General features: G+C 41.5%; 1 long non-coding RNA gene across 2 annotated transcripts in view; it reads right to left on the bottom strand.

The window, feature by feature from the left end:
• LOC148777341 (uncharacterized) overlaps positions 1 to 22,424 on the bottom strand; it is a 194,360-nt gene that overhangs the window by 158,391 nt on the left and 13,545 nt on the right. The window contains exons 2-3 of one of the 2 annotated variants that reach the window (XR_016037847.1): positions 5,136 to 5,227; positions 4,032 to 4,100 (exon numbers count right to left, since the gene is read on the bottom strand). This is a non-coding gene — a long non-coding RNA (uncharacterized LOC148777341). The remainder of the gene's footprint in view (positions 1 to 4,031; positions 4,101 to 5,135; positions 5,228 to 22,424) is intronic. The other variant, XR_016037848.1, reaches the window with a different exon arrangement.

Raw genomic sequence — 22,424 nt, 5'->3', positions numbered from 1 at the left:
TGTGTTTATTAGCCATCTGTATGTCTTCTTTGGAGAAATGTCTATTTAGGTCTTTTTCCCATTTTTTGACTGGGTTTTTTGTTTTTCTGGCATTGAGTTGTATGAGCTGCTTGTATATTTTGGTTAATCCTTTGTCAGTTGTTTCATTTGCTATTAATTTCTCCCATTCTGAGGGTTGTCTTTCCTGGTCTTACACTTAGGTCTTTAATCCATTTTGAGTTTATCTTTGCGTATGGTGTTAGGAAGTGTTCTAATTTCATTCTTTGACATGTAGCTGTTCAGTTTTCCTAGCACCATTTATTGACGAGGTTGTCTTTGCCCCATTGTATATTCTTGCCTCCTTTATCAAAAGTAAGGTACCCACGGGTGCATGGGTCTATTTCTGGGCTTTCTATCTTGTTCCATTGGTCTATATTTCTGTTTTTGTGCCAGTACCACACTGTCTTGATAACTGTAGCTTTGTAGTACAATATGAAGTCAGGAAGGTTGATTCCTCCAACTCCATTCTTCTTTCTCAAGACTGCTTTGGCTATTCAGGGTCTTTTGTGCTTCCATATGAATTGTGAAATCTTTTGTTCTAGTTCTGTGAAAAATGCCATTCGTAATTTGATAGGGATCATATTGACTCTGTAGATTGCATTTGGTAGTACACTCTTTCTCACAATATTGATTCTTCCTACCCAGGAACGTGGAATATCTCTCCATCTGTTTATGTCATCTTTCATTTCTTTCATTAGTGTCTTATAATTTTCTGTGTACAGTTCTTTTCTTACCTTAGGTAAGTTTATCCCTACATATTTTATTCTTTTTGTTGCAATGGTGAGTGGGATTGATTCCTTAATTTCTCTTCCTGATTTTTGATTGTTAGTATATAGAAATGCAAGTGATTTCTGTGTATTGATTTTGAATTCTGCAACTTTACTAAATTCACTGATTAGCTCTAATTCTCCCAGCAATCTTGATTCCAGCTTGTGATTCGCCCAGGCTGGTATTTCACATGATGTACTCTGCATGATCCATGGAGGGGACATATACATATAGTCACTATTTTTTTTAGACTCTTTTCCCATATAGGTCATTACAGAGTACTGAGTAGAGTTCCCTGTGCTATACAGTAGGTCTTTATTATCCCCCTAGGAATTATAACAAGGTTTATCCATGAGGCATCCAACTAGCTCTCCCAAGATTGTAACCAAGGGTGTGCAGGACCAGCTCATACAGCTCAGGATGTGTGCCCACAATTCTGCATTCTGTGATGCCTTGTTGGTAGCTTGAAATCAGCCACGGTGGAAATATTTGCATCACAGAAATTGGCAAGTGCTATAAGTCAAGACCCTCCTGGTTGAGCTGGTTGTTAAATATTTACCAGGCCACTAGTTGTACATAATTCAAAATATACCTATTATTCAGACTGCCCTATATTCACTTGTTATAGGTAGAAGTTTGAAAACTCACCATCAATGGTCTTATCATTTTATTTCACATATCAAATAACAGACTGAACCTATAAAGATTTTTGTACAAACCTCAGTAACCTTCATTAACAATAAAAAAGAAGACAGCTTGAAGTTGTCTATACATAATCAGAATGTGCATATTTTTATAGTTAACTTCATTCTAGTACAGTATTGAAAATGCTGCTATGTAGTAGGCATAAAACATACCTATTTTCAGCTAGCATCAACAAGGATTTTATCATTCCAGTAATTACTGTATCTAATAACACTATCTTAGGTACTGACTCATTCTGGAAGCTTCGGTATCTTATAGGCTTTAGAGATTATAAGACTAAATCTTTTCTTTTAAGTCTTGCTGAAAGAGTTAATTCAGCTCCCTGTTCCAGGTCACTGAATCATTCTCTCCCAGCCTTCACCCTCTGCACACACACAAAGAAAGGCCATCAGTAAGGTTCAAGCTTCTATTAAGGAATATAAAGCAATAACATTTGAAATAGCACCTTGGAGGCCTGAAGGAGTTAACATATCTTTCAATAGTGCCTACTTTACAGCTCTGAAGTATTTTGGACCCTGAAAACCTGGATTATTATTCATTCAAAAAAAAAGAAGAGTCCAGTTGGAGGAAAAACCTCATTCACCAAGCAATAAAGGATATGCTTGCAAATAACATTTGAAAATAAGATGACCAGAAAATTTTTGTTATAAACAGCAGAGATTTGAACTTAATCCACACCTAATTATGTGGCAAAATAAAAGATAAGATGGTTCTAGAATCAAGGACACAAGTCAACTTCAAAATGCTGTTTCCTGGACAGAACCCAGTGAGATCCCCTATGGAAAATTCGATCTTTGCTAATCAGAACTGGAAGAAAAAGAAACAAGTCTCACTGTATCTACCAACCAGTGTATTTTTCATCACAACCCTGAGAATTTTCTGGGAACTCTGAAACCTTTCTGAGTTTTAGAGATTATTCCACATGTTAATCAAGGTTCTTTTGATTACAGGTATGATTGATTTTGTTTTCCAAAGATGTCCACATTAATATACATTCTGGTCACATGCTATTCTCACAATGTAATGGTAACATTCCTTCATTGAGAGGGAGCAGCCTTTTGAGCCTGGGTGGATCTTTGTATTGACAACTTCCTCCACAAATATTAACATGATAAGGTGGAAATAACACCAAATGACTTGGTAAACTAGGTTATAAAAAGTGATACCGCTTCTACCTGGCCCTTTCTCCTTGGGTCTGTGTCTTTGCAGACCTAAGCCTCCAGGGGAAAGTCCACATACCTTTGAGCTACCATGATAAAGAGACCACAGATGGATAGAGAGATTTCCACATAGCTCCAACTCTTGCAGTCCCCAGCTGCTTGAGTCTTCCTAGGCCAGGCAGTGAAGAGGTCAGACAATTTTAGTCCCTGGCCTTCAAGCTGCACTCACTGAAACCAAGCTGTAGTGGAAACAAGCTTTCCATGCTAAGCTCTGCTCAGAATGCAGGTTTTTAGGCAAAATAAGTGTTCTTATTTTAAGCCACTAAATTTAGCAATGTTTTTAAAATCAATTATTTATTTATTTTTGGCTGTGTTGGGTCTTCATTGCTGCGTGGGCTTTTCTCTAGTCGTAGCGAGTGGGGGCTGCTCTTCGCTGCAGTGCGTGACCTTATTGTGGTGGTTTCTCTTGTCACGGAGCACAGACTCTAAAGTGCGAGGGCTTCAGTAGTTGCAGCACGTGGGCTCAGCAGTTGTGGCACACGGGCTTCGGTGCTCTGAGGCATGTGGGATCTTCCCAGATTAGGGATCGAACTTGGTGTCTCCTGCATTGACAGGTGGATTCTTTACCACTGAACCACAGGGAAGCCCCTGGGGTGCTTTTTGTTACACAACCATTGTAGCCAGAACAGCAAGGAAGAGAAGCCCCTCGAGTTAGCATTATCAAAATAGTGGCGGTTAAAGTATAAAGGTTCCAGAGCGGCCAATGGCTGCCCAGAAGAGGCATGGCGGGGTATCTGGATGGGTTGAATTGGAACTCAATTAGAAGAGCAGCAGAAGCCAATCAGCTACTTTGCTCCAGCTCTTTTCCTCCTTCTGTTTCTTCTCTGGTCTCCTACTTCAGGGCCCTCACCTGTCACCCAGGACATCTGCTTCCTCGTCTTTGCAGTCAGGGTCCTGACTGTCTATGGTGCAGTAACACAGCTCCTCAGTTGTATATCCTTGATTTCAGAGACCAGCCCATGCTAACTAGCATCCTTTCATTCCCGCGGTAAATTCCTGGGAGAGAGGATCTAACTGGCTGGCCTTGAGTCACATGTCTGCTTCTGGTGCCTTCTGTCAACATGGGGAAGAGCCACATCGTACCAACGTGGCTGCTACTCCCAATCCCCAACCTCCTGGAGAATTCTTAGAAGGGAGGCTCAGAGGTTTCCACATATAATAATAGGCCTTTTTAAATTCTTGAGTCTTAGAAGGCATTTGGGGTGTTTTTTGGTTGTTGCTGTTTAGTTACTATTTTTAGCTGTACATAAAACTCTACCATGGACTCCCTTTTAATTTGCTTGTTATTTCTTTACAGACCTGCTTAAACAGCCTCCTTCCCATTCTCGTCCCATCCTCATGGAGATCTGAAAGGGTCCTTCTGGATCTCTACAACAACAAAGGAAGTGGAAGAGGTTGATGTGACCTCAAGGAGGTGGGATTCAATAATTAATCTTTTCTATTTCATTTTTATTTTTTGAGGCACAATTTCTAATGTGAACTTGACTCCTTGCTTTCCTACTTTTAGCTGTTAGGTCTCTGAGCAACTGGGCTGATTAGACATTACGGAGGCACTCAGGGCAACTGAGGATACTTGATGAACTTTAAAAACTTTCCTCCCATTAACAATTTCCCTTTGCCAACTATGGTGTTAAAAAGTCAGGATAGAGGTTATCCCCCAGAAGAGACTCCTTGGAACAGAGCCTGGCCCATAGGACACAATGTTAACTCTTATCGTTATCACTACTATTACTGTAAGTGCTATTAGACTATAACAAAATAAAATGAAAAAGCATCTGTATTCCTGCCTTTTACTATTCCATCCACCCCAGCTCAACAGCACCTATAACAATTCAGCAGGCATTGGCTGACGGCCTCTATGAGTCAGATCCATACACAGAGACCCTGGAGGCATATTTCTGGCCATTCCGGGTCCCCCGCTACAGAGACTGACAGTGTCTGATGGCTGCATCCTTGAAAGATTCTGTGTTTCATTTCTTCCCTGGGTCACTGCTGGTACTGTTCAGAGTTTTACACATTCCAATTCTGAGCCAGGGCGAACCTAGGGAACTCCCCTGGCTGGGTTTCCTTGGTGGAGCCTGGCCAGGGTGGGAGGTGAAGCAGGACCGATTTGCTCTGTGTTTGTGTTCTGCGGGAGCGGTTGTGTTGTGTTTTCTTTCACTGCGGCAGCAGTCAACTTTACCTGAATAGAAACACCCTGTGCGGTCTTTTGTAACACCAGTATTATTTTAAGGAAACATAAGGAGGTGGGACAAAAGAAAATGGCCATTAATCAGAACTCTAGTCCCACACAGCACTCTCCACAACAAGGTGCCTTTAGAACCATCCATGTTGAACAGTTGTCTGGGGGTCATTTGTAACCAAGGCACTGAGCAGTGGACAGGACCAAAAATGATTAGTTACCTCTTCTGGGATTCATGGTCACTGCCGTCCCCAGTAACTCCTGTTCTGCAGCTTGCTTCTGGCGCTGCACCGACAGATGAGCCAGGAACTCACTGAAATGAAATTGGTGAAAAATGTAAGGGAAACACTGCTTCTATGTAGGCACGCCTAATGCTCTAATGACTGTCTAAACCAAAACTGAAAACAAAAACACCAAGACACTGAAGCAGTGTTTTTTCATTTATTTTCTCCCTCCCTTCCTGAATAAGCAGCTTCCTGAGACCACCTTGATATATATTCCTCTTCCCTTTCAGATACACAACTGGGTGTTTCACAGCCTGGTTTCCTCCTGTCCTCACCTGGGTAGGTGCACAGCTAGGGAAAAGGACAAGGAGAGCTGGGAGAAGGAGGGCTGCAATTTGGGAGGGAGCAGTAGATTCCCCCATCCCCTCCCTGCTGCACTGCAGCCTTGGCATGTCGGGGGTGAGGAATCTTCCCACTTGGTTACTTCCAGGTAGGGTCATCAAGTGTTTAAGGGCATGAATGCCCAGTCAAAATGCTTGGGTTTGAATCCTGGCTCAGTCACTTTCCTTGAAGTTTGACCCCTCTGTTGCCTCAACTTTCCCATCTATAAAATAGGAATAATAGTACCACTATTACAAGTACTTCCTAGGCTTGTGGTGAGATTAAATGAGTTAATATCTGTAAAACAAAACAGTCTTGCACATATTAACCACCCAATAAATGTGAGCTGTGACTATTATTATCACCTTGGAATATCTCCAAATCATGGCACAACGTCATTATATTATATTATCTCCAAGCTGCATACCATAAAACCACCAATAGGCAATCATCAGCTTGTCCTTCTGCTAGTTTAGTTACTAAACACTGTCATGTGATCCAAAGTGAAACACCTTGGGCTGACTTAAGTCAGTGAAGACTAACATGAGGTTCCAGGATTCTATTTTTCCAGGAATCCTAAGACTTCCATGGGAATTTTCAGATACACAAATACAGACACTCACTGTAGCATTATTCATATGGTGGAAAACTGGACACAGGCTACATGCGGGATAATCTGAGGATGATTAGGTTAGGGACAGCAAATACTCCAAGTACCACCTCGCCATTAAGAGGGGTGCTTTTGATAAATTTTTATGACAAGGAAATGCTCATGAAATAAGTATTAAGTAAAAATGCAGGCTTCAAAACTGTGTGCACAATAGGATCGCATCTGGTAACTATGTGTGCACATTTGCAGAGAAGAAAAATGTCTAGGGAAATGCATGAAGATGCTAACAGCGGGGTTTCCACAGGTGGAAGAACTCAGTACGTGGTTTTTATTTATATTTTTATATTTTTTGGTGTTCCATGTTTTACACACAAATTATTTTTATATTTGGGGAAAACAGTAAGTCATGAAACCAAAAAATTTAATAAAGACTCTTTCAGAAGACACACGGAGGACTAACAGAAACTGAACCCTTGTTTCCTAAACTCCTACTCTATATTATTTTTGTCAGCCCCACACACCACCATATAAAGAGATAGGTGTTGCTAACTCTTTAACTTAGTTTTGCTTTGAAAAGAAGGAAATCTCTCAGTTAAGAAGAGAGAGAGAGAGGTGGGTAGGAGCAGTTAGGGAGGATAGCAAAGGCCTCTTAAGGTATAGGATACAACTTGGCATTGACTAATCATGACCATTTGTTACCACAACATTGGGTAGAAACATCGTTGGCCCAAAGCTAAATGAGAGAGGGCCAACTATTCTCTTTCTGAAGAAGTTAAAAAGAAAAGAAGGAAAACACCAAACTTCTGCAATTAAAAAGAAAGAAAGAAAAGGAATACTAATGCAAATAGAACAGCAAACAAATCCAAGCAGATGAGTAACAGAATTCCCATGCTTCTGCAGACAGAACCTTGCTAATAAACCACCCATTTTGAATCCTACACCTAACGAAAGATTATTAAGAGCCTATTCTGCAAGCACTCAGAAAACATCAGGGAATGCCAGGGCATGGGTACTGCCCTCTGTCTGGGGACCAGGCCCCCGCAGCTGTATTCCCAGGAGAGAGAGTCTTGCAGGAGCTGTGCCTTGGCCTCAGAGGCAAGATTAATAAAATTAGGATTATTTATGATGCAGGAGTGATTTAATAATATTTTTCAAGAACTTGAAGGATTTATGTAGAGGAACTGCTGTTTTAGTAACTAAACCCTTTTGGATGGACTCCAAGATAAACCAGACTTGTCTGGCTTCCGCCCCGAGTCCCTCCACCTCTCCCAGTTTCTCTTGGCAAATAATCTCTTCTACTTTGCTGGAGGGTGATGGTTAAGGGGATGACCTTTCTGGCTGTTTTATCAACCCTCACCTCCACCTCAAAATATCTCTTAGCTCCTCTCTTTTGTTCCTTCAAATCACAGAGGAAGAATCAAGAGGGGAGGGGGTGTCTTCTGCATGCCAGGAGCTGGCAGACACATTACCTCATTTAATTTCCACAAACACTTTGTGAGGTAGTCATAATTATCCCTATTTTGCTTGTTAGTGGATAGAGGAAATTTATCCTCTTAGCAGCTGGTAGGAGAATTCCTCTTGGGGACAGAACCAGCTTTCTGAGGAAATGCCCTTGACTAGCCTCTTTTGGCTAAAGGGGGTATATAGGGAAATGGGTGGAGAATGGTGGTGGGCAGGGGCACTGTGGGCTCTTCACTCAGAAAGAAGGGAGGTAGATGAAAGGAAGAGGTTTGGAAAAACACTGTGGGGCACAGAATGACCCTATTCTCAAAAGTATAGCTCTTCAAATCTCCAATAAATTTCCTCAATTCATGAAGTGCTTACTGAAAAAATTTTCTAAATGTGCTGGGTGGCACAGCGTGAAACAGGAGCCCCGTGTGATTCACCTGAGATGGTGACAGGTGGTTCCATAAGGAAATGTTTCCTAAATCAAAGAGTAGGAAGGTCCCACTTACATCTGAGTTACATAAAGGTTGGAGGGGTGGGGAATGGTGGAACTGAGGCTCAGAGAAGTTAATCAACTTTCCTAGTATCACACAGCATATATTAGCAGAGACAAAATTGAACTCAGCTGTTTGTCTCCGATGTCTTTTTTTTTTTTTTAAACTATTCTACAGGCTGAAACAATATGGTTTCCCCTCACCAAAGTCAACTCTTTGACTGATAAAGTCCATTGAAATGTAGTAAGAGTGTTGTTGTTGTTGTTCAATTGCTCACTTGTGTTTGACTCTTTTCTGACCTCATGGATGGTAGCCCACCAGGCTCCTCTGTCCATGGGATTTCCCAGGTAAGAATACTGGAGTAGTTAGTCATCCCCTCCGCTAGGAGATCTTCCTGACCCAGGGACTGAACCCACGTTTACCGCATTGGCAAGCAGATGCTTTACTACTGAGCACCAAGGAAGAGTTATTGTTGCTGTTCAGTTGCTCAGTCATGTCCAACTCTTTGTGGCCCCATGGACTACAGCAGGCCAGGCTTCCCTGTCCTTCACCATCTCCCGGAGCTTGTTCAAACTCATGTCCATTGAGTCAGTGATGTCAACCAACCATCTCATCCTCTGTCATCCCCATCTCCTCCTGTCTTCAATCTTTCCCAGGATCAGGATGTTTTCTAATGAGTCAGCTCTTTGCATTAGGTGGCCAAAGTATTGGAGCTTCAGCTTCAGCATCAGTCTTTCCAATGAATATTCAGGATTGATTTCCTTTAAGACTGATTGGTTGGATTTCCTTGTAGTTCAAGGGACTCTCGAGAGTCTTCTCCAACACCACAGCTCAAAAGCATCCATTCTTTGGTGCTCAGCCTTCTTTATGGTCCAACTCTCACATCCATACATGACTACTAGAAAAAACATAGCTTTGACTATATGGACTTTGTTGGCAAAGTAATGTCTCTGCTTTTTACTGTGCTGTCTAGGTTGGTCATAGCTTTTCTTCCAAGGACCAAGCGTCTTTTAATATCATGGTAAAAAGTAGTGAATATTTATTGAGTATCTACTACATACCAGGCATTGTTGCAGGCATTAGCTCATTTGGTCTTTACCATATCACTGTGTATTTGAGAGTATAATTATTCACATTTTAAAATATGGGAACGGCTGCTTGGAGAAGGTAAGACACTGGCTCAAGCTCCTACTGTGCTATGTGGTGAAACCAGCCTTCGAACCAGACTGTTGTGTTCTCTCATCTCCCATCCCTTCCCACCTACTTTAGGAATGATTTATCTAATGAACCCATCTAATTAACCCATTCTCTTCCTGTCAAACCTTGGGCTGGACCCTGGGCTGGGATCCGGTAGAGTTTGTAGAGGCCGTGCAACACTGAACACAGAAGAGGCTTTGATGAGTTTAGGGTAAAATCACTGTCCACAGCTCAGGCTAATTTCACTAAAGGGCCAGTCAGTAAACATCCTTGGCTTTATGGTCTCTGATGCCACCTACTCTGCTGCTGTGACGTGAAAGTAGCCATGGACGTAAATAAAACACAGCACAGCTGTGTTCCAGTAAGAATTTATTTATAGACCCTGAAATTTGAGTTTCATATATTTTTTATGCATCATAAAATATTCTTCTTTTGATTTTTTCTCCCCAACCATTTAAAAAGGCAAAACCCATTTTTCTTCTCACAGAAGAATGGGAGGCAAGCTGGATTTGGCTCATAGGTGACAGTTTGGTGACCCCCAGTTTTACTAATCCCTCTCCCTTTTGGCTCTGTACCAGCTGGGTCTGTGTTGAGGTTGAACAGCCTCCAGGCTGGGCTTTGATCCCTCCTGCCTCAGAATCACATGGGTTCAGTTCCCAAGCCTCTGTTCATTGCTCTCATGAGGAGCTCTTCTCCAATCCTACAGCTTCTCCTGGCCAAAGCAGAAGAGAAGTCGTCTGCTGTCCCTGAAGGAAGAGGCCATAAAATAAGATGAAACTGCCATCACATAGATGACGCTGGTGAAGCTAAGCCCTGGGGACAGATTAAAGGAGGGTCACCCTCGGGCTACAAGGTTTGAGAATAACATGCTTCAAAAAGACGGAACATCCTAGAATAAAAATCTCTAGGAAGAGTGAAGACATTCCGAAGAATCTGAGACCAAGGAAAGAATCCTGGAGCCAGAAATAGAAGCACATGAGGCAAAAGCCAGAGAGCAAGAGACAGTAGAACTGGTGAAGGACAGGAATGTAACTCAGCCCAGGGCCGGGGGCAGTTTATATACAGACCCCTAGAGAAGACTTGCCTGGAGAATCCCAGGGATGGGGGAGCCTGGTGGGCTTCCGTCTATGGGGTCACACAGAGTCGGACACGACTGAAGTGACTTAGCAGCAGCAGCAGAGAAGACTAACATGCGCTAAGGAAAGACAGAATTCATTAACAATCTGGTATGTTTCAGGCACTATTGCTGGGCTCTTTATATATATTATCCTATTTAACCCTTCCAACACTCTAGTAAAAAAGACATTTAAAGAAATCTCCTTGCATTTATTATTATTCTTTTACTTTTTGTCTGTGCTAGGTCTTAATCACTGCACACGGGCTTCCTCTATTGTGGTGCTTCTCATTGTGGTGGCTTCTCGTTGCAGAGCACAGCCTCTAGGTGTAAAGGTTTCAGTAGTTGTGGCACACAGGCTAAGTTGCTCTGTGGCATGTAGAATCTTCCGCACCAGGGATTGAACCTGTGTTCCCCTACATTGGCAGGCAGATTCTTAACCACTGGACCACCAGAGAAGTCTGCATTTATTATTATTGATTGATTGTGCATCTTTCATATAACAGACATTGGGCCAGATGCTGAAGATATGTAACTAAGCAAAAACAGGTCTTGTACCTGCTCTCATGGAGACTCTAGTCAAGTACAGGACTTGGTAAATTTTTTCTATGAAGGGCCAGAGTAACTAGGCATTCTGAGCCATAAAGTCTGCTGCAACTCAACTCTGCTACTATAGTACAGAAGTGGCCACAGATAATATGCAAATAAGTGGGCATGATTGTGCTTCAATAAAACTTAAAAATGTATATATTTATTTATTTCTTTGGCTGTACCAGGTCTGAGTTGAGGCATGCAGGATCTTCGATCTTCACTGCAGCATGAGGGATATTTTTAGTTTTGGCATGCAGGATCTAGTTCCCCCCACCAGGGGTTGAACCTAGGACCCCTGCCCTGGAAGTGCAGAGTCTTAGCCACTGGACCACCAGGGAAGTCCCTTGATAAAACTTTATTTATAAAAACAGATAGGAGGCCAAAGCTGGAGATAGTTTGCTGACCCCTGGTTTAGGAGACGAGAAACATTAAGCAAAGAGTGACACAAATAACAATGTTAAGTGTTATCATATAAGTTCCTCATAGTAAAAAAAAAAAAAAAACACCTATAAAGAGGAGGGATTTTTACTTATTCAGAGAGATCAAGGATTTCCTAGAGGGAGCGGACCTTACATCTAGATCTAGGAATTACTGAAGAGGCAGACAAGACTATTCCAGACAGAAGACAGAGTATGTGCAAAGGCCCTGTGGTAGAAGGGAGCATGAAAAACACAAGATTGAAGCAGAATTATGCAGTTGGAACAGAAAGAGTAAGATCAGTGGACACAAGATGAAGCTGAAAAAGGCAGGTGGGGGCCAGACTACTAAGATCTATGAATCTTGTTAGGGAATTAGTCTCTATTTAAACACAGAAACTATGGCACAAGAAGTTAAGTAATGTGCAGTACACTGTATAGCTGGTGAAAGACAAGCTAGTGGAGTCTGTTTATCTCTAGACCCAAATTCTGTATTCTATTCACTTTGGATTTATGTTTGCCTAGTGTCTTTACAAATTTCCCTTTATGAAACTCCAAATGCTCCCAACTAAACTAAAAGGAAAGGGAATTTTGTTCACACTTAGGCTAGAAAGTTAGCAAGGCCTCGACATCAGCTGCAAACCAAAGTAAGCCTCGTAGAGAAGTCCTAACTACAGAGAAAGAAGTACAAGAATTGGGGATAGCTGTGTTCTGTACTCTCTTCTCATCTCCGAGGTTCATGGAGCCTTATTAAATTGCTCTTTATATTCCATGTCAAATAATGGTCTTTAGAATATCGCCAGACTCCTTACCAGCTCTGACGTTCCTTCTTCATCTAGTCCCTGCCTACCTCTGCGGTTGTCATCACCACCTCGTTGGCCTCTCTCCCCTCTGAGAAAATCAGATGACTTGAAAATTTCCATGAAAACTCCACAACTCCTTTTTAGTTCCTTCTGCTGGAAAGCCCTCCCTTTGTCTGGATACCTGCCCTTTTTTAAGAGTCAACCCAGCAATTACTCCTCAGGCCTCCCTTTCTGCAGGAAGCCTTGCTAGCCTCTTCCCCACCTAGCCAGAACACTGTGCTCCTCAGTTTGCTCCTGCAGGTCAGTGTGTTAATGGCTAAAATCCTGAACTACTGCTCGTGGTCAGCCTTCCCCACTGGACTCTGCCTGACAGCAAAGAACTTATGATAGGTATTCAATATTTTCCATGTAGAGGTTGACTTGTTTAACTTGCTGTTACTCCACTTGTTTCTGCTTCTTAATTATCCTCATATTTCTCCTTTTGAGTTCCTAGAGTCAGCATTTCTCAAAGTGGGATTCCTGGTCTGACAGCATCAGCATCACCTGGGAACCTGCTAGACATGCAAATTCTCCAGCTTTCCTCCTTCTCACAAATCAGAAACTCTGGAGGTCCAGCAATCTGAGCTTTTAAGAAGCCTCCAGGCAGTTCTGATGTGCACTAACATTGGAAAATCACTGCCTTGGAGGAAGTTACTGTTCATTAAACTGCTGCTGATTCCCTGAGGATGGTATTCAGTTGTTTTCAATCTGGAAAAGAAAAAGAGGAACTGAGGAAATGACAATTAAAGATTTTATTAGACTGGTGTTTTAGAGAAGGAACATTCTGACAGAGCATTTCAAATATGTGACTGGTTGAACGAAGGCTCTCCTTCATATGCCTTTAAAACAAGGCTGATTCTCCTCCAGTCTGGCTCAGTTCAGCTTGGGTGTAATCTTGCTAAAGGGTTGGGGTTTGGATAAGATAACCTCACCACTACCTTCCAGTGCTCAGGTTCTCTGCTTCTAGGATATTCTATACACTATGAACGATAGACAAGTTAGGAAGCAGAGCATTATTGCTAGGGGACTTTAGGCTTTCAATCCACAAGGAAGTATCTGCTTATTCCACCCCCCCACCCCACCACCTCCCGCCTCATAAGGTGAGTCTGCCACTCTACACTTGTAAAAAGAGATGACCGGGACCTTTTGAGAATTGTTTGGTTTTAGGTCATAAAAATGAATCCTTGCTTTGTTTTCAAAGGAACATGCTCTTCATGCAACCTGTACAAACTGAATGACAAGTAGGTGAGGTCTAAGATTGGAAAGATAAAACTTCGTTTGTTGATTTTTGGCCTACAGCTGAAACAATGGGACAAAGGAGCAGCTTGCTAGTATAAGCCCCATAAAACATAATAATATTAGTCATGTAAACAGAAGAAAACAGGAGAGGCTTAACGAGATAAATTACACCAGTCACCACAGTAGGGATTAAAATATTCTGATAAAGCAAACACTAAAAGGTCCAAAAGAAAGGATAAAGGGAAGAGTGATAACTTCAGATTGGCGAAACAATGGATCCTTCTATCTCTCACAAGAGGAGCTTTCAGAGGCTGCCTCCGCTGACTGGGAGTGCCCATTAAGATACCACTTTTCATCCAAAAAAGAAAAAAAAAAAATCTCCCTCTACTCAAACCAATGGCAAACAAAGCCAACACGTTCTTTTCTTCTTTTCTATTTTTTTTTTCCCCTTTACAATTGTGAAGCAATCCATTTTGTTCTGGAAGTCTGTGAACGGAATAAAGGAGCTCACAGGTTTGCACTCTCTATTAGCATTCTCGAGATTTGCTGGTCTGACTTCCAAAGTGTTCCCCAGCCTAGGGGAAAACAGACAACTTACGGATGCTTAAGACTGCCCATGTACACAAATGAACAGCAAGTTTTTCAACCCGTTTCATAAGGACATTTGAACGACTGCAGTACAAGGCATGGATTTGGGATCCTAATGCGCTCTCCCAGTGCTTGGTGTAGACAGTATATATCTCTCTACACCTATATAGGTTTGGTGTAGATAGTATATATTTGTTTAGCTATCTTTTTAAAGTGTACATCTCTATCTATGAAGAAACAGAGCTTTTTCAAAAGTTAGAACAAGTAAACTCTCACTGGCTCACACTCCTATAAATTTCTTGGCAATGGCAATGAACAAACACAAGGTTGCCAAAAGCCAGTGAACATTTTAAAAACAACAACAGCAACAACCAGGCTACCAGACCCAGTTTTAGGTCGAGAGCTGACAATACAACTGCTAGAGGAGGACTCCATCTGTGCTTTTCAGGAACATCCTTCCTGAGTGTCAAAAAACTGAACCTAGGTGTTTTCAAAATAAACTTTTGTGGGTATAGTTGTTTTTAAAAGTAATATGTACTCATTGGAAAAGATCCTGATGCTGGGAAAGACTGAAAGAAAAAGGAGAAGGGGGCAGCAGAGGGTGAGATGGTTAGATAGCGTCACCGACTCTGTTGCTGCTGCTGCTAAGTCACTTCAGTCATGTCGGACTCTGTGTGACCCCATAGACGGCAGCCCACCAGGCTCCCCCGTCCCTGGGATTCTCCAGGCAAGAACACTGGATTGGGTTGCCATTTCCTTCTCCAATGCATGAAAGGGAAAAATGAAAGTCAAGTTGCTCAGTCGTGTCCGACCCTTAGCGACTCCATGGACTGCAGCCTACCAGGCTCCTCTGTCCATGGGATTTTCCAGGCAACTCAAGGGGCGTAAATTTGAGCAAACTCCAGGAGACAGTGAAAGACACAGGAGTCTGGTGTTCTGCACTCCACAGGGTCTCAAAGGGTCGGACATGACTGAGCAACTGCACAACAACAGCAACATGTATACATTTGTTATGGAAAATACTAAAAATGCAGAGATATTAAAGAAAAAGAATTAAAGCAGCTGGTGATTATAAGACCTACATAAAGTCACATTTTGGCTTGTTTCCTTCTAGGCTTTGTTCTCTGCATATATTAAGATGTACACACACACGCCAGGAGATCCAACCAGTCCATTCTAAGGGAGATGGATCCTGGGTGTTCATTGGAAAGACTGATGCTAAAGCTGAAACTGCAATACTTTGGCCACCTCATGCGACGAGTTGACTCACTGGAAAAGACTCTGATGCTGGGAAGGGTTGAGGGGGGGAGAAGAAGGGGATGACCGAGAATTAGATGGCTGGATGGCATCACCAACTCTGTGGACATGAGTTTGAGTGAACTCCGGGAGTTGGTGATGGACAGGGAGGCCTGGCATGCTGTGATTCATGGGGTCGCGGAGAGTCGGACGCGACTGAGCGACTGAACTGAACTGAACTGAACTGATACACACACACACATATACACAAATATTATCTAACTCAATATCATACTATGATATACATTTACGATTACATGTTTATTACTATATATTTACTACTACAGAACCTACTTTTTTCATGTAACAATTATAAACATTTTCTTGCCAACAAAAACTTGAAAGCAAAGGTTGTAAATTGGTGGCCAATAAATACATCTGATGGGCTCACAGGGTGTTCAGACACGTGGAACTCGGCTATCCTGTGTGATAGGACTGTGCTTCCACTTTACTGCAGTTTTCACTGTGCCCTATGGTTCTCCAACTTAGACTGCCAGTTGCTGTTTATAATTTCACTTATACTCTTTAAAAAATTAGGAACATGAAATAGTTCTCTTCTCCATGTCTTCATTTTATATCCAGACTACTTTACTCACTTCTATTACTGTCTGGCATCCAAATGTGGAATCCTTTTACTAAAGCATGCTTTGCAAAGACTTTCAAAAACACTGCATTATATGACTTCCATAATATATTGATCCAAAATTCTGTTGTTGGACATCCAGTTGGACATCTGAATGAGAGATTTTTCCCAGAAGATCTGGTACCTATCTGTGGATAATATTATTTAGAAACTAAGACCTGGGCACTAGGTATACTTATAATTATCTTGTCTTTCTTTTAATTCTTTCCTTGACCACCGTCCCAGCAGTGGGATTATTGGATTAGAGAAGATGAATTATTTTATGGCTCTTGATTCAATATTGACAAAGGTACAAGCAGTCCATTTGTGGGCTCTGTTGGGATACATACCACTGCCTCTCTTCCCCAGACAGTGTCAGTCGCTAATATTGAAGCCTTAGCATTACCTAACAGTGTCCTCTTGATATTAGAACTTCAGGAAGAGGTTCTGAGGTACAGCTCCTGGCACTGCCCTCTCTATTCCTCCAGGGCTCTTTGCCATAAGGGAGAACAGACACACCGAACAACAGTCAAATGGGGAAAAAGAACCAGCTGGGCAAGAGCCATACCCAGCTCCCACACCTACCCCCTTCCAAGTCAGTGTGTCTCTGGTTCATTTGGAGAGAAAGATGGGGCCAAGACCAGGACTCCTAAACAAATCTCCCTACTTTGCTTTGTTTCCTTAGTCTAAACATCCTCAGAAGGCACCGGGAAGGTCAGCCTGGCCCATCACAATACCAGGAAGCAAAAAAGAGAAAGATTAAACAAAGTTTCTTAACTGCAATGAACAGTAACAGCACCCTTCAATAAATGTGTCCTAGATTATCATATTGGGGGGAATGGAAGACAGTGAGGGAGGTGGCCAAGAAAGGGGTAGAAAGGGGGCAGAAGTACAAGGGCCAAAGGGAGTCCCCCAGAGTTATCATCTGTGATGAGATAGGGGGGCTGGAGGCAATCCTGTCTCCTAGAAGTGCCACTAGGCACACCATCCAGCCATGTCTGTCCTCCCTTCTGTGTGGTGAAGCCCACATTTACCCACTCAAACTAACTCTGCAGGAGACCAAGAAGCCCTGAGAAAGAACAAGTCTTGCTACAGGCTGTTTCAATTTCCTTAAGGACTATAAGAAAAAAGATGCCAGGGAAGAATCAAAGCAGGTGTGGTTTGTCTTGACAAATCTTACACCAGTTCAAAACATGCCATTTCTGTGTTGTTGTTACTGTCTGTGAGTTCAACAGAGCACGCTTCTAAGACTTCTGTCATGCTACAAGGTGACAGGAACTCTGACCATCTCCAAACTGGACTTCTCTAGGTCCAGCTCCTTCAGTTAAACCCAGAGGTTAGGCTTTGGCTCAAAGTGGTAGTCAGTAACCCACCTGAGCGGTGGCAGGCACCCAGGTCGAAGAATGCTGACTACAGAGTATCTCTGCCACCCACTAGCTAGTGAGATTTGAGGAAAGCCAGCAACTCTCTGACAAACACAGACAAGGTATTAAAAAGCAGAGACATTATTTTGCTGACAAAGGTCCATATAGTCAAAGCTATGGTTTTTCCCGTAGTCTTGTATGAATGTGAGAGTTGGACCACAAAGAAGGCTGAACACTGAAGAATTGACACTTTTGAGCTGTGGTTCTGGAGAAGACTCTTGAGAGTCCCTTGGACTGAAAGGAGATCCAACCAGTCAATCCTAAAGGAAATCAATCCTGAATATTCATTAGAAGGACTGATGCTGAAGCTAAAGCTCCAATACTTTGGCCACCTGATGTGAAGAGCTGACTCATTAGAAAAGACCCGGATGCTGGGAAAGATTGAAGGCAGGAGGAGCAGGGGATGACAGAGGACAAAATGGGTGGATGGCATCATTGACTCAATAGACATGAGTTTGAGCAAACTCCGGGAGATGGTGAAGGACAGGGAAGCCTGGCGTGCTGCAGTCCATGGGGCCACAAAGAGTCAGACACAACCGAATGACTGAACGACAACAACAAAGCAAATTTCTGTGCCTCATATTCCCATATGTGAAATCGAGGCCTTCTAGTTAGAGTTCTCCAGAGATAAACAGAGCCAATAGGATGCATATATATATGTGCGTGTGTGTGTGTATACAGAGAGAGAGGAGAGGAGATTTATCAAAGGAACTGGTTCACATGACTGTAGACGATAAGAAGCCACATGGTCTGCAGTCTTCAAGCTGGAGAACCCGGGAAGCCAGTGTGTAATTCAGTCCAAGTCCTAAGGCCTGAGAACCAGGAGCATGATGTTGGACGGCTTAAGGTGTTTGTTTCAGCTCAAGCAAAGAGCAAATTTGCCCTTCCACGTTGTTCTATCCATTGGATGATGCCCACCCATATTGGTAAAGACTATCTTTACTTCGTCTACTGATTCAAATGCTAACCTCTTGCAGAAACACCCTCAGATACAGCAGAAACAATGTTTTAACATCTATCTGAGCATCCCATAGCCTAGTCAAGATGACACACAAAATTAACCAGCACAGGAGGTGATAACAATACTGACTTTAGAATCATTGTGAAGAATAAATGAATTCATACATAAAGTATTTAGACCAGTGAACTCAGGAATGATGGCTAGAAAATGAAGATAATGATAAGTAGGACTATAAAGCTGCCAAAAGGCATCTTCCTTCAACCTGCCACGGAACCTGAAGATTCCCTTTTGATCACTCCTACAATTTTCAATGGTCCCCAAAGTATGCTTCAGGGGATGCAAGTATTTCAGGGGCTGGGCCAAAGTAACTCACTGCTAAAATTGAACAAGGACAGCCTTCCTTGTGCCCATTCTTCACCAGCTGCAGACCAAATTAAGCTAATGGATACAAATTTTAAACTTAAACCTTCATCCTACATATAAGTTTTTATACCTTTGGTGCTATGTGTTTGGAAGGAATTAAGGGGTAGAAAATAAATATTATTGGCAAAACTCAAGGACAGTTGCCCAAGCCTAGCTCAATAGTCAGATGATTTTTCATGAAACTATACTCAATGGTTTTTACTTTAGACTGAAGATCTGAGTCATTTTTTGCTAGTAATATTAGTTTTTATGTATATGAGAGAATGATATATGTCTGTATTTGCTTGTGCCCTAGCTCGAAATAGAATAAAGGCTCAGTGCCACCTGAAAGAATGAATCCCTCGGAAAAGTATTAAAGGTCGTCATGGCACCATCTCCAGGTAGATGGCTCCACTAATCCCCACAGGGCTCACTGAGTGTAACAATCATTTGACCCTTAGCATGCACTGTTTTAAAGTTGTTTTTTATTTATTTTTTATTATTTGGTGTTGTTCAGTCACTAAATTGTGTCAGACTCTTTGTGACCCCATGGACTGCAGCACACCAGGCTTCCCTGTCCTTCACCATCTCCCAGAGTTTGCTGAAATTCATGTTCTTGAGTCAGTGATGTTATCTAACCACTCATCCTCTGCCATCCTTTTCTCCTGCCTTCAGTACACAGTTTGAAAGCATCAATTCTTCGGTGCTCAGCGTTCTTTATGGTCCAACTCTCACATCCGTACATGACTACTGGAAAAACCATAGGTTTGACTGCATGGACCTTTCTCGGCAAAGTGTTGTCTCTGCTTTTTAATACACTGTCTAGATTTGTCAAAGCTTTCCTTCCAAGGAGCAAGAGTCATTTAATTTCATGGCTGCAGTCATCATATGCAGTGATCTTGGAGCCCAAGAAAAGAAAATCTATCACTGTTTCCACATTTTCCCCTCTATTTCTCATGAAGTGATGGGACCAGATGCCATGATCTTAGCTTTTCAAATGCTGAGTTTTAAGCAAGATTTTTCACTCTCCCCTTTTACTCTCATCAAGAGGCTCTTTAGTTCCTCTTCACTCATCTGCATATCTGAGGTTGTTGATATTTCTCTCAGCAATCTTGATTGTAGCTTGTGATTCATCCAGGCCAGTATTTCGCATGATGTACTCTGCATATAAGTTAAAAGAACAGGCTGGCAATATACAGCCTTGTCATACTCCTTTCCCAATTTTGAACCAGTCCATTGTTTCATGTAAGTTTCTAACTGTTACTTCTTGACCTGCATACAGGTTTCTCAGGAGACAAGTAAGGTAGTCTGGTATTCCTATCTCTCTAAGAATTTTCCATAGTTTGTTGTACTCCACACAGTCAAAGGCTTTAGCATGGTCAATAAAGCAAAAGCAGATGTTTTTCTGGAATTCCCTTGCTTTCTCTATGATCCAATGAAAGTTGGCAATTTGACCTCTGGTTCTGTGCCTTTTCTAAACCCAGCATGTACATCTGGAATTTTTTGGTTAACGTAATGCTGAAGCCTAGCTTGAAGGATTTTGAACATAACTTTACTAGTATGTGAAATGAACCCAACTGTACAGTAGTTTGAACATTCTTTGGCACCATCCTTCTTCAAGATTGGAATGAAAAATGATCTTTTCCAGTCCTGTGGCCACTGCTGAGTTTTCCAAATTTGTTGACATACTGAATGCAGCACACTTTCACAGCATTATCTTTTAGTATTTTAAATAGCTCAGCTGGAATTCCATCACATCCACTAGCTTTGTTTGTAGTAATGATTCCTAAGGCCCACTTGACTTCACACTCCAGATGTCTGGTTCTTAGTGAGGACCACATTATCTTAGTTATCCGGTCATTAAGACCTTTTCTGTATAGTTCTTGTATTCTTGCTACCTCTTAATCTCTTCAGCTCCTGTTAGTTCCTTCCATTTCTTTCCTTTATCACGCCCATCCTTGCATGAAATGTTCCTTGATATTTCCAATTTTCTTGAAGAGATCTCTAGTCCTTTCCATTCTATTGTTTTCCTCTACTTCTTTGCATTGTTCACTTAAGAAGGCCTTCTTATCTCTTCTTGCTATGCAACTCTGCATTCAGTTGGGTATATCTTTCCCTTTTTTATTAGTACTCATCATTTAAAATATAAGTTTGTAAAAACAGAGTTGCCATAAGACCCAACAATCCCATGGGCATATAGCCAGACAAAACCATAATTCAAAAAGATACATGCATGCCTATGTTCACAGCAGTGATATTCACAATAGCCAAGACATGGAAACAACATAAATGTCCATCAACAGGTGAATGAATAAAGAATATGTGATATATATTAATATATACACACATATATATGCATGTATATATACAATGGACTATTACTCAGCCATTAGTAAGAATGAAATAATGCCATTTGCAGCAACATGGATGGACCTACAGATTATCATGCTAAGTAAAGTAAGTCAGAAAGAGAAAGACAAATACTATATATCATTTATATGTGGAATATAAAATATGACACAAATGAACATACTTATAAAAGAGAAACAAACTCACAGACATAGAGAACAGACTTGTGGTTGCCAAGGGGCAGGGGGAAAAAGGTGGGGAGAATTGGGATTAACAGATGCAAACTATTATATATAGGCTGGATAAACAACAAGGTATATGGTATAGGATGGGAAACTATATCCAATACCTTGTGATAAATCATAATAGAAAAGAATATGAAAATAAAATACATATATGTATAACTGAGTCACTTTGCTGTATAGCAGAAATTAAACACAACATTATAAATCAACTATACTTCAATAAAATTAAAACAAAGTATAAGGTAGATTTCTCAGCTATACTGTATACTCTCTGAGAGAGGAATTAATGTTCATATAGCTCCTGATATCCTCAAAGCCTAGACAGAAACTGTGTTTTTGGTATATCCAAGTAAATATATTGGCTCATAACTTGTTACCTGGAATGAATTATGCTTCATAACTTTTAATTTTCATTTAATCTCCCATTGGAATTGGAATTGGAACATTGGGTAGCTAAGTCTTAAGGGTTAAGACAGTAGAAAATGTCCACCTACTGAGGATCAACAGCCCAGTTGAATGGATCTAGATGGATCATGAAAAGGTCCATAACTAGAGCTTCAAGAGTAGGGCATTAATCCTTATAAAAGAGTTATGGCTGGAAAAAACCCACTTCACCAAAGAAATTCCATTTGCTTTAAAGGCTTGCTGGTTGCAAAGGAATTGTACTTTTCTGGTTTCTAAAGCTAATATTTGAAGAAGCTGTTTCCCTACTGATTCCTTTTACATAGAGAAAAACTGTACAGACCCAGCGAAACAAAATCCAGCTTGAGATTCCTCCTGGGTATCTGATGAAATTGTAGAATGATGCAGAATCCTTTCAAAACACTTTTCAAGAATGTGAATGATAGGGTTCACAGAAGGAACATCTTAGGCTCTTTTTCACACTGGAAATAAAAATTCCCATCATTAATGTCTTCCATCCACAACCAACACCCACACCCTGGCCTTTCCCCCAACCCATGTTTTTTCCATACTCAAGCTAAAATGATGCTGGAAATGAGAATACTTCATTCATTCCTAGAAAAAATTTCCTAATTTTAGCCCAATGTAACTGTGGATATTCTAGTCC

The sequence above is a fragment of the Moschus berezovskii genome, chromosome 7, assembly GCF_049115385.1.
Source record: "Moschus berezovskii isolate FMDL1 chromosome 7, NW_MosBer_1.0, whole genome shotgun sequence".
NCBI classification, from domain to species: domain Eukaryota; kingdom Metazoa; phylum Chordata; class Mammalia; order Artiodactyla; family Moschidae; genus Moschus; species Moschus berezovskii.
This window is presented reverse-complemented; position numbering and strand designations above follow the sequence as displayed.